The sequence below is a fragment of the Schistocerca gregaria genome, chromosome 5 (genome assembly GCF_023897955.1).
Source record: "Schistocerca gregaria isolate iqSchGreg1 chromosome 5, iqSchGreg1.2, whole genome shotgun sequence".
NCBI classification, from domain to species: domain Eukaryota; kingdom Metazoa; phylum Arthropoda; class Insecta; order Orthoptera; family Acrididae; genus Schistocerca; species Schistocerca gregaria.
In genome coordinates this window covers 254,692,200-254,704,818 of record NC_064924.1, presented here as the reverse complement: position 1 = coordinate 254,704,818, position 12,619 = coordinate 254,692,200, and positions in this window count along the sequence as shown.

Here is a 12,619-nt window from a genome sequence, read left to right as displayed (position 1 = left end):
ACATTGCAGGATGGTATTTGTCACACGGGCATGGAAAACATAAACTGAAACAGCATCCACAACATTGAATGAATGCAGTTTTTCCGCATTTACGGGGAATGTTCAGAGTTTCTAAGGCAAAACAAACCTCGTTTGAAAAATTTCTCTTTCTTCCAATAGTTTGGATGCAAACTGTATATACCCAATGCTGAAAAAACTGTAGATTAAAAATTAAGTTTGAGCGGGAGTCGAAGCGTGGCCACACTCACGTTCGTCTTACGAACTTACCAGGATTGTCCAGAAAGTAAGTTCTGATCGGTCGCGAAATGGAAACCACAGTGAAAACAAGAAACGGTTTATTTGCAACAGTTAGGCACACCTTCCACCTACTTCTCTACATAGTCGCCGCTCCAACTTCGAGTGTTGTTGTAGTGTTGTATTAACATTCCAATATCCTCGTCACAGAAAGCAGCCGCCTGTGCTATCAGCCAGTTATCTGCAATGGTCCGCAGCTCGTTGTCTGTGGAAACATTTTGTTTTCATAGCCAGCGGCTCTTGTGAGCAGAGATGAGACTCAAGGGGAGCCAATTATGGACTGTATTGTGGGTGATGAAACTCTTCTCATCGTAAACGCTGCAAGAGCGTCTTCATTGCTCATGCAGTGTGCGGTCCAGAATTGGCATAATTAAGGAACTGCTTGACAATTGTGTTATGTAGGTTGCATGACACAGGGGAAATCTCTAACCAGGCCCTCATACTTGGCGGCAGACGCTATTCCCTATGCATCTATACATGCCCACTGTTTACTGAAAACTGAAAAGAGCGACGCGACATGATCGACGGGCATACTAGAGACACTGCCCAACACATCTGAGCAAAGCTTTACCGTATTTTCCCAGTGGTTTGCATTTCGCGACCGATCGGCACTTACTTTCTGGACAATCCTCGCACGAAGCTAACCAGTTGACCACCCTGAACTCAGATGTAGCCCAATACGTACACATACTTACACCACATAACAGACATGGAAAACTTCAGTTGCGATTTGCCAGAGTAGTGCACTTTTCTACTTGCACGTTATGTCGTTTTGATTGCCCACTAAAGGTGTAAAAAGTCTGAAGTAAATCTGTGATGCCAACATCGTGGCCTCCCCTTGTTAGACACAGCATTTGTCCAGCAACATTGATAGGGAGTTAATTGTTTTATTTATATATAAAATTCTTGTTTTTTGCTTCATCTCGTTTGATACGAGGACATATTAGGATAGGAAGTAAAATTTCATATGCTGTCTCCTCTGCTGAAAACACCATACACTTGGTATTAACCGAATGGGTCATTATGGAACATAGCGATGCAAATAACAAACAAGTATTTATTTTACAATTACAAAAAGATTCTTGAATTAGATTCCACATGAAGACAATAAACTATCTCCAGGTCTATTCAGCCTACCATAAATAATATTCCAGACTTCTTGGCGTGAATAAAAAATGAAGAGACTAGTGGACCCCTGTCGTCCATTGTTTGGCAGACAATTTAAAAGTTTTTTTATACATTTATGGCTCAACATGTGCTTGTGTCTGTTGATAAAGCAGTAAAGGTATTCTATGCATTTTTATTCATATAGAGTCTATGGTAGCGTCTTGATTCATCTTTATTTGCCACTGACCTTTTGTAGAACAGAATAGGCTTCATCTCTTGTATATAATATTGACATATTTAATTATTTACACAGATATTTAGCCATACATTTCAAATTTTAACATGTGTCCACAATCTGTACACAAAAAACATTGTTATACTAAAAATGGGTTTTCATGCAACCTATTATATAATTTTCTTTGAAATAATTTACAACATATGATTGATGCTGAGGGCGTTAATTCCATAACGACTTTTAGTGAGCTGTCTCTGGGACAGGAGGCTGTTTTTACCAGCCTGTGTCTTGGAATAACGGTTTTAATTTTTCCCCTAGTGTTGTGCTCCTGTACAAGGTGTGGCTACAAATTGACAGTAATTTTGCTGCATAGAATACCATTTAAAAAATTATACCTTCAGTATATTCTCTCTCCTCTATTCGTACGACGCTCTATGCAAATTTTCTATTGATGCAAACAGTGCTGGAAGTCTTCTTATGAGAGTTCCTTGATGATGCATAGCTCTTTTTCCTTCATTGATTCAGTGGACAGAAATCTTGTTATTTTCAGTGCATATTTGGCCTTCGGGAATAGATAAAAGTCACATGGTGTTAAATCAGGCGAATAAAGTGGGTAGTCTAACTTCGCTAGAAACTGGAATGTTTATCAACAGCTGAAGACAGCCCTATTCAATTTGTGTGGCGATGTTTTGACTGTTGGAGCAACGTCTGTTCTATACCTATTACTCCACGCAGCTACACCAAACACTATCGTCTTGATACTCCCTTATTAGGTTGGTATAGAGATTCATCCTTGCAACTCTCGTGATTTATCCCAGAATCCAGTTACACTGTGCCATATTCTCCTTCAACATTGAACGTCTTTCTTCCATGCACATCTCTAAAAATGAAGTGGCTATAAAACAAAACTCTGCTTCCTACTAAAATAAAGTGTAGACTCGTTCCAATTAACTCTGTATATTGTCACAAATGTTCATAAACTGTTACAAGTTACAAGGGAAGTTCCTCAAGTAATATTACTGTCTCAAAGACCTCTCATTAACATGCCTGTGTATATTATAAAACAACAATCGCTTATATATGTCGTATTTATCTTAGTTGGTGCTGGAGATCTTCCATGGTATGCGAGCTCCTTCATTTCTCCTGCTCTTCAGCAGGTCGACTGTGCACCTGTGGAGCAATACTTTCCCACAGTATGTGGCCCAATGTTTACAAACTAGTTGCGATCATGCACATCTCTGAGCTCCATATTTGAAGTATGTGATACATGCCCTTCCATTAATACCATGGATCACTACATATCTCTCCACTAAGATGTTGTGATCATACACTTAACAATCAATCAATACAAAGATACATATCCTCTAATTATAATTTTCATTAACTTATTTATTTCATTTAATAGCTCTTCTACTTTGGCTAACAAAGAGACATACAGTGAAACATATATATATTTCCTTCTTTCAGAGCACTATCAGCACTTTAACCATTAATTACATTAATTCGTATTCGTGACTGTGAGGGAAGCAGTGGCTACACACTGTTTTAAGACCAAACGTCAGGTTATGCAGAGATTCAAATACTCATGGTAAACTATGAATTTAGCCTATTTTTACTTTCTCGATTTATTATCCAGTTAGGAGGAGATGCTATCTTGTTAATGTTATGCTTAAGCTTTTCTCCCTTCTTGTAGCTTATCTTTCCATGGATTCAGTACTTTTTTCTCTTTTCAGTGTGATGTACCTCTCCTTTCTTATAAAGTGGTTGCGGTCCTCCCTTCTAGGGGTCTACCTGAACCTTGCATAAGCACCCTTCTTTGGGGATTACTTAGCGATAAAGTGGTTGAGTTCCCTACTTCCTTGGGTCCACCTGAACCTGGTGTAAGCTCCCTTCTTTGGGGATTGCTTAACCATAGCTCCCAATTTGAAATACCTCACCCTCCTTTTCGACTACTTTATTGAGTGCTTCTGTACTTCTTCCCTTTCACTTTACCTCATCCTAAGGTTGCACAGTCCATAGAACTCCAGATATATCCAGATTTTCCACTATGAGTTCTGTTGTCTATTTTCCTCCCTCCAAAATTCCTTTTATTCTTAGTGTTGGCTTGTCATTTCTATATGAAGCTTATTAGTAGGACACACTGTCCTATTTCTCCATCCCATTGAAACAGTGACAAGTATAGCAAATGAAATCATCTTTGTTTGTGCATAGCCTATTGGTGTATATCAACATGTGGCTGTATGTATGTGTGTGTGTGTGTGTGTGTGTGTGTGTGTGTGTGTGTGTGTGTGTGAGAGAGAGAGAGAGAGAGAGAGAGAGAGAGAGAGAGAGAGAGAGAGAGAGAGAGAGAGAGATGTACACACAAATCCCACACTTCCCCCATAAGAGTTAAACACAAACTCACCCACAACACATCAAATTACTACAAAAGTTAACAAAAATCATCAGTTAAGTGTTCAATAAACATGACATAATGTTGCTTGTAGCATGTTCTTCAAATTCATAGCCAACTGACTTTTTTTCGTCAAGTAGTTCAACGTTTGTACTTCTTTACGATTTCCATGTTGTATAAAAATTTCTCTTTCCTCTACCAAAAATAATGTTCTTGGGTGTGATACCCCCTACTTTGGAAAAAAATTTACTTGTCTTTTTCTTGAGTTTCAAACTCATAAGATGGTTATTAATTAATACTAGGTCTCCAATATTAAATTCCGCTATTCGTGCCTGTATATTATACTGTTTCACTCGCGAATCTACACTGTCTTTATGTTTTTCTGCACTTGTTGATGTACGTCCTCTGTCGTTCTAGTTTCAGCCTGAATCCAACTAAACAGTTTTAATAATGGTTCTCCTATAAGTAGTTTAGCTATTATTTCCATAGGCAACAATCCTGTTGTTAAATGTGGTAATTCATTAATAATCCATAGGAATTCGCAGATTAATCACAACAGGTCCTACACAGCCTAGCAATTTCTTTCATTATGCGTTCACTCTCTCAAGGCTTTAATCACACACTGTGGGACATTGTCTATCAACAATCTATGTTTCTTTCCTATTTCCAACAAATACACCAGTAGATGTCTAATCACTGTCTCTGTGTTGACACGCTTAATAGGATAGAGTTTAACATATTTAGACCAACACTCAACTAGTACAAATACGTAAGTTACCCTCCTAACTGCTCGTTGGTAATTGGGCAAATAAATCAGCAGGTGTGATGTCACATAAGCCTTTAGGTATTACTGGGTATAACTTATACATTATCACCTGATAGTTGTTTTTTATCTTTTGGCAAGTTTCATATGTATGTAGTACAGGCAGTACATTTTTATTTTAGTTCTTAAAGTAGTAAAATTTTACCACCTGTTGGAAACATTTTCATACCCCAAAGTGTCCATACCCTTGAGGAATAAACGTAATTAAATCAAGTTCTACAGATATCGGTATGTACTGTCTGTATTTGAGTCTAATGTTCTTCACTCTCCAAAACAAAACATGACTGAACACAACCCATCTACCATACGGTTATCAGTTTTCCCTCCTTGGTTTAAGGTTTTCCACTTATCACAAAAACATGAACCATTAGTGAAGTCCTTGTCTTCTCTTATGAGTAGGTTTCTCACTTCATAATTAATGTAAGTTAATGTTAAAAAATGTTGAGGTAATTACAGGACCTTCCATTCTTAGTAAACTATTCATCCTCAATCGTAAGGATGATAACACATCAGGAACTAAATTTTGCTTATCCTTTATATATTTAATTTCAATTTGGTATTCTTGGAAAAATAATACCCAACATATTAACCTGCCATGTAGTAGTCGACTTTCCATAAGAAATGATAGTGTTTGGTGATCAGTATACATTATTATTTTAGATCCCTAATTTAGAATTTGAAATTTTTTCTATTTCACACTACAGCAAGTAATTGCTGTTGCTATGAGGTTCAACTCATGTTTGGTTAGAGCTCGACTCAGAAAAGCTAGAGCATTATGTTCTTCCATGCTAACATCCCACCCTCCGTGAGACAACTCACATGAAATTCCATACTCTGAGGTGTCAATACTTAACTTAAAAGCTTTGTCCATCTGTGGGTGTTTTAAAATGGTTGCCTCTATTAGAGCTACTTTCATCTCTTTAAAAGCCTTTAACTTTTCAGCACCATCTATTTATCATCTATTTATTTGTTTTCAATAAATTTAACAACTTAGGATTATTTATAGGTTGACCTCAAATACATTTCCCATAGAAAACTGCCAGTCACAGAAATGCTTTGAACTGGTTTGAATTTTTAGGTTCTGGACATTTTTTATGGCTCTTATCCTGTCTGGGTCTGCTTTTATCTCATTTATGCCCACCAAATGGCCAAGAAACTTTAGTCCTTTTCTTCTAAAAATCTACTTTGACAATTTTATAGTGATTCCTTTAATGTAAAACGTTTGTAATGTTCTAAGCAGTAAATCACAATATTCTGCCCATGTCTTGGACACTAGGAATATGTCATCTAGATAGATTGTTTGTTCTTTCAACCAATCATTACCCAGTGCACCATCCAAGGCTCTTATAAATACTGACACTGAGATATTTACTCCAAGGCGTATGCTATTAATTACTATGACTTACCCTCATCCAAAAAGGATTGAATTTGTTTGAATTGTCATCGAGTTTGACCTGTCAGTATTCATATGTGAGATCTATCGAGCAAAAACATTTTGCTTGCTCGAACTTCGTCAATATTTCGTCTATACTGACTGCTCGATCTCTTTTAGGTTCTATACACTTATTTAGAGTATGTGCGTTCAACACTAGATTGACTTCCTCCATCACTTTACACACTACTAAAAATGGGTTACTGCATACACTAGAAATTCTTTCTATTATTCGACCTTATAACATTTTATTAATCTCCATTCCTATGGTGGGTCATACATTTAATGGTATCTGATAGGTTTTTCACCTTTGATCTTAAAAGTACAAACATAGTTAGCAAGTACTCCAAAGTTATCTGAGAAAACTTTACTGTACTTCATCAATATATGGTATAGATCATTCTTCTGTAATTCAGTTAATGGATGAGATTCTACATCTACATCTACATGGATACTCTGCAAATCGCATTTAGTCTTTCATCCTAATTAGTTCTTGAAGCATATCCAAAGTGTTCTCTAAATACACCATGGAACTCATTTCTGTGAGTCAGATGTCATATGTCTTGATATTACTGATAATCTTCCTGCTAATTGGTACAACAAATACTTGGTCTTAATAAGTACACGTTTATACCTGTGCTGAAAAATCCATTATTACTTTAGGCCTTACCAGCCAACCAATATCTAGTAACAACTACAAATTTACATTAGGCTATGCTAAGCATGTCTGCATAAACATAAAATTGTTTAATGCTGTCTATAACTGCACTTTGTGCTTAAATTGTCTTGCTTTACTTCCAGTTATTCATACTACATATACCCCAGAACCTGGCAGTATTGGATACACTCTCTTATGTTTTAATACTTCGAACAAAGACTCAGACAAAATTGAAATTTCGCTTCCCAAATCTATGTGCATACTCACTTCCTGTTCGTCAATTGTTCCTGAAACTATTGGTTTAGTAAACTATAAACCTGTTTCTTTGTCTTCAGTGATTAACTAATTCTGTGGTTGTGTTACCTCATTGTTGGCAACTAACATCTTTTTTCATATAGGCCTACACTTAGTTGGATATGTCCTGAATTATGACCCTTTACCAGGACATCGGTCGTTTCCCTTCACCATTGGTGTTTGGTTTGTCGAAAAATGCTGCACTATTCTAGTACCTTCATTTAGGCCACTATTCGTAAGCCTTTGTGTATCAACGCTGGATACTCCCCATCTTTGTTGTTTAGATGTACTATTCTGACTTTTATTTACATGACAGTAATTAACCTCTCGTTTTTCTGGTATTTAGGGTTAAATTTGCCTCCTTCCTGACATGTATCCTCATGACTGAATTACTATGATGTGTCAGCAATTCATTCATGGTAGACAGAGAGAGAGAGAGAGAGAGATATGTACTACACACAAATCCCACACTTCCCCCGTAAAAGTTAAACACAAAGTCACCCACAACTCATCAAATTACTACAAAAGTTAACAAAAATCATCAGTTAAGTGTTCAATAAACATGGCATAATGTTGCTTGTAGCATGTTATTAAAATTCATAGCCAACTGACTTTTTTTCGTCAAGTAGTTCAATGTTTGTACTTCTTTGCGATTTCGGGAGTTCAGTTTTTTTTTCTTCTTATTTTCTCATGAAGTTGACCAGGAACCTCTAGATAGTGATTAACAATTTGACCTACAGGGAAGCAGTGAAGGAACAAAATTCCCTGGATATATAAGTAAACAATCATCATCACTTTGGATCTTGCAGTTAAGGCACATTCTCAAGACTCAAGTTTAGCAGACCAATTTCAGTTGATCAGCAAAACCTATTTGCGACTTAAATCGGATTTGGTTTTGGTTAATACATTCCAGCAGACATCGGTGAAACCATATCAGCATTGGCATAGCTTTGAAGATAGTACTGTGAAAAGTGGTGCATACTATAACAGTTATGTTACTACAAAATCTGTGAACAACTCTCTCAAATAGCATCGATTTTGGGTGAGAGAGTGGATCTAGAGAAGAAACCGAGTTTGAGCGTCAGAGACATTGTTAATAGAAATAGTGTACGAGGAAAATGGAGGACATAGGAACAATCTGAGAACGTTGGAGGAAAAATTTGAGGTATTTCTATTGAAAGTTCAGCACCACATTAAGAAAAGTGATGCAATGAGGCGATAAGCTGTTTCACCAAGCCTAAAACTCCATGCAAAATTAAGATATTTAGCTACAGGAGATCCATGTTCAACACTTGCTTTCATATACTGTGTGAGTAGCAGGGCAAGATGGGCATCACCCTACATTTTTGGTTGCCTATATCAGGGGCAAACATAAATTCAGGGGTAAACCTGACAGGTCCTTAACCTATCGTTCTGCTAAGTGGATTATGACACCTTAGCGATAATCTTTCCTTTCGATTGACAGGTCCTTAAGCTATTGTTCCCCCACCCATCTCCCCCCTCCCCCTTCTCCAACTCCCCCTCCTCCTTCACCATCCCTCTGAGAATTTCTGTCACCTATTCAAGCACCTTTTTATATCAACTTTATTGACTAATTAATTAAATTGATGAATTAATAAATCCACTTGGGAAACCCCACAGACGAAGCCCTTCCCTCCCCCTATTGAAAATTGGCAGGAAAAAGACTCAGTTGACAATTAATTTGCAGGTAAATCGATTGCAGTTTATGGAACAATGTTTAAACAATTTAGTCAATGTGTAGGATATTGTTTTTTAAACAAATGATGTCATACAATGTGGTTTTTGGAATACAGTTAATTTATTTAGCTAAAGAATTTGTCTGGAAATAAACGGAACTGTATGGAATACTATTTATTTAAACAATTTATAGGGTACAGAACAGTGTATGGAATATAGCTTATTTATAGAATTTGTCAGGAAATCGATCGCAGTATGGAATATTTAAACAACTGTGAAGCTTTTTTATTCTGATCGCATTTGAAAATGCTGAGCAGGCTTAGTTTATGTTTGCTGTCGGCGTCATGGATGTTACAGCTCTTATTATTAATTTTCCTCACATTTCTAAAAATACTGGTGTTTAAGCACAGATGAGAAAATTAGAAGAATTACATATCTAGAAGTCCATGACAAATTTCGAAATCCACTGTCGCTTTCTGCAGATGGACAAATTACTAGAATACGACGCTCTCAAACCAAGATCCAATGTGTAGCAGTATTAGTTCTCGTGGCTAGATGTTGTAGACTGCTATCAGTCTGAAATCTCACGTCGCGATTGGCTTTTTCAAGCACCATAGAATTACTAAATTGGTTCTCTTCGCTACATTCAGAAGGAGGAAGGCCTATTGCATGACAGGATAGAAACAACAGTAAATACCACTGAGAGATAGAGTCCACTGCAATGTATTGAGAAGCATGAAACATTACACACCTAAACCACGACCCAGTCCACAGCGATAGCTGTCATGACTAGATGTCGGAGATAGCTGAAACCACTTGTACAAACCGAGTGCTCCTGTCCCGAGGACCATACACAGCGCGCCCGTCCCCATGCACATCGCCAGTGTTGCGTAAAGAAGCCTCTGAACATTGCCGCGTTTGCAGTCGCAATCGTGAACGAGCGTATATGCTAGAGAGCACTACCCCAAGCCATGGAGGGCAACCGGGGGTGATTGGAGTGGTGGCAGTTCGGATGTTATCAATACCTCCAGCGCCTACATCGAACATTTTCAATCTTCTTTCACGTATCACACACATGTCGACCTCTGTCGCTCTTACCTAGTTGTAAATAATTACACCCCGACATTGAACCCCCAATTTAAAAAACCCACTTTACCTCACCCAAAGTAGCGATGTTGTTGGCCATCCACCTTGAATTTCTCGAGCGAAATGCGGATTCCTTCCGTTTATACAAATTATTTTCGAAGATAGAAGAAATCGGACAATACATAAGTTGTCACATCGCTAAAGTATCGTTAGTTGTTGTGGAAATCCCGTAAAGGACGATGGCAAACATAGGTTATATTCCCTCAACTGTGGCACAACTTGACAAGAAGAAGGGACCAGTTGGTAGGACATGTTCTGAGGGATTTGGGGATCAGAAATTTAGCTTTGGAGGGCATCGTGGAGGGTAAAAATCGTAGAGGGAGACCAAGAGATGAATACACCAAGCAGATTCGGAAGCATGTAGGATGCAGTAAGTACTGGGAGATGAAGAAGCTTGCACAGGATAGAGTAGCATGGAGAGCTCCATCAAACCAGTCTCAACACTGAAGACCACAACAACAACAACAACAACATCCTTACATAAGTTAGAAAAATATCTTTTCTTTCTTGTCACATTTTGGCTCATCACAGGACGCCTCCACAATTTCGGATTCTCTCTTAAGCTAACAGCACAGAGAAGTTGTAAATATAAGTTTTATACTATGTATGACTTTATAAATTCGGAGCAACGAAGAAAACGCCAAGTCAAGAATCATATTCGTGGTATCTTAACTTTCATCTCCAACCACCAGGTGGTATGTCACTGATATCAAATTGACAGGCTAATTAATTAAATTGATCATGAGAGTCACTTTGCATGGTGAGTAAGTTTTCTTTTTCAGTAGTCTGGTTACACTCACAAGGTAGTTCAAATGGGAATCCGTGGAGGAGAGGTGATGAACATTTTGAGGAACATTGATGAGAACTGACATTTGAAGTAGGCGACAGCAGGACTCTACCGCTGGCAACATATATTTCGCGTAAGGACCGCGCTGTTAAAAACACGATCACAACTACTATATTTCCGCCACCCTGCATAAAAAGCGGTCTTGGTTTTACAGGCACACTCAAGAATCGCCGATAGCGTTACGACTTCTGGTAGAAGTGCTGTCTGCAATTTGGAATCAAGTCTATCCAGTCAACACCATGCTTGTGTTGGATCCTGTGGCGACGTCTTTTAATGATTACAGGCACTGGTGAATCATATTCATGCCACACTCATATCTGGAAAGAGTCGTCTTTTTCGAACCTATCTGCACAGAAAACTCCAACGTGGCTTTAGACAATTACTCACCATCTTGTGACTGTTCCTCAGTCCCTGCCCAGCCATCCCTGCAGGTTTTTCCATGCGAACATCCCAGTTTAAGTCGGAACTGAACACAAGTCGGAGAGCGCTATACCTACCACCCTCTGCACCCTATGGAGAAACAGAATGAACTCAGTTAATGCGACAGGACTGTCTTTTTTTACCACTCGATGGAAATTGATACGATGTACGATGTGTAATGCCAGCGCCGAAACAAAGTTTACTGCTGCACCACGAGTTAGTGTCCTTGACATTACGGGGACTGAAAGAAGGACGAGTTTTTGCTACTGCATTGCTGTGCGTCTCCAGACTACTTACAGCTACTACAGTCCAAAGGAGATCTGCATCCCTCAGGGTGAATTCATGTCAATCACCAAAACATTCTCTCCATCGTCGTTATTTTGTATCATCCAAAAGAGAAAAACTATGAACTATGAAAACTCCGCTAATTCATCTGACAGTGAACTCAATAATATTTAACTGGGTTCCTGTCTTCCGATATATATATTGAAAACAAATACCGTCTGTGTGCTGGCCTCGAACATACACAGCGATTCTATTAAATATACAGGTATTGATTCATTCAGTGGTCGAAGTTGCTTTCATCGTCTGTACTGTTGCAGGGTTGTATCCCACAGACAGTCGTAAGAGATGGGACCTGTTTTGTTGTCAGATACATTGTTTTTTTCTGCTGTAACACGTTCAAGCAGCGTATGATACAGATCGAAGTTCCTTGCACAGATCAGTCGAAAGTTTCATCCCCTGTACTGTAGGAGGACTATATCCCACAGACTATCAGTTGAAAGAGGGGGGCCCTGTTTTGTTATTTGATACATGGTTTTTTTCTGTTGTAACATGTCTAAGCAGCTCTTACACCACAATACATTTTGTCTTTACCACCTCTACTTTGAGACGTGTGTCAGGTTCTAAGCTGACATTAACATATTTCGACCCATTGGGTCTCACAGAAAACTGGATATCACACAGTGTAAATTATGCTGCTGCTGCTCCCATAACACGCACACTGGATGATTGAAACAAAGGACTTTCACAACATAAGGAAACTGGAAGAGATTTGCAGCATTTTAGAGCGGTTCCAAAATTTTGTCCGGAGGTGATTGACTACCTCTACATTTAAACTCATCTTCTACAGTTCTGGGATAGCTGATAGCTTGGTGTTCCATTTCGATTGATTCCTCATATTGCAGTCACATACCCGATCAATGTCCCGGTGCTAGCCACCCCTGGAAGGTGGTCTTCTTCCAGCAAGACTCTTTCTCCGTCTCAAACAAGC